Below are 285 nucleotides of genomic sequence, written 5' to 3' on the forward strand. Positions count from 1 at the left end.
ACTGATAAGGGAACATTAACATTGGAAGTCTTGCTAATAGTAGATAATATACTATTTGGAGGTAAGAAAGGAGATATTGTAAAATCATATAATTTACAATGAAATATCACATCCATATATGAAATAACATACACACAAAACATGCTAATTGAAAGTCATTTTATAATTACTTGTACATATTATCAAAGGGTTTAGTAACACATCTGATTAAAAAAAAATGTGAATGCTTAATCACAACCCCTTAATGCACCTACACAAACACTTTACAATATGAATATTACACAG

General features: G+C 27.4%; 1 protein-coding gene across 1 annotated transcript in view; it reads right to left on the minus strand.

The window, feature by feature from the left end:
• The window catches only part of LOC119592526 (zinc finger CCCH domain-containing protein 8-like), a gene marked incomplete in the record, with an annotated part of 11204 nt that overhangs the window by 10088 nt on the left and 831 nt on the right, over nt 1-285 (minus strand).

The sequence above is a fragment of the Penaeus monodon genome, chromosome 30 (genome assembly GCF_015228065.2).
Source record: "Penaeus monodon isolate SGIC_2016 chromosome 30, NSTDA_Pmon_1, whole genome shotgun sequence".
Classification (NCBI taxonomy): Eukaryota; Metazoa; Arthropoda; class Malacostraca; order Decapoda; family Penaeidae; genus Penaeus; species Penaeus monodon.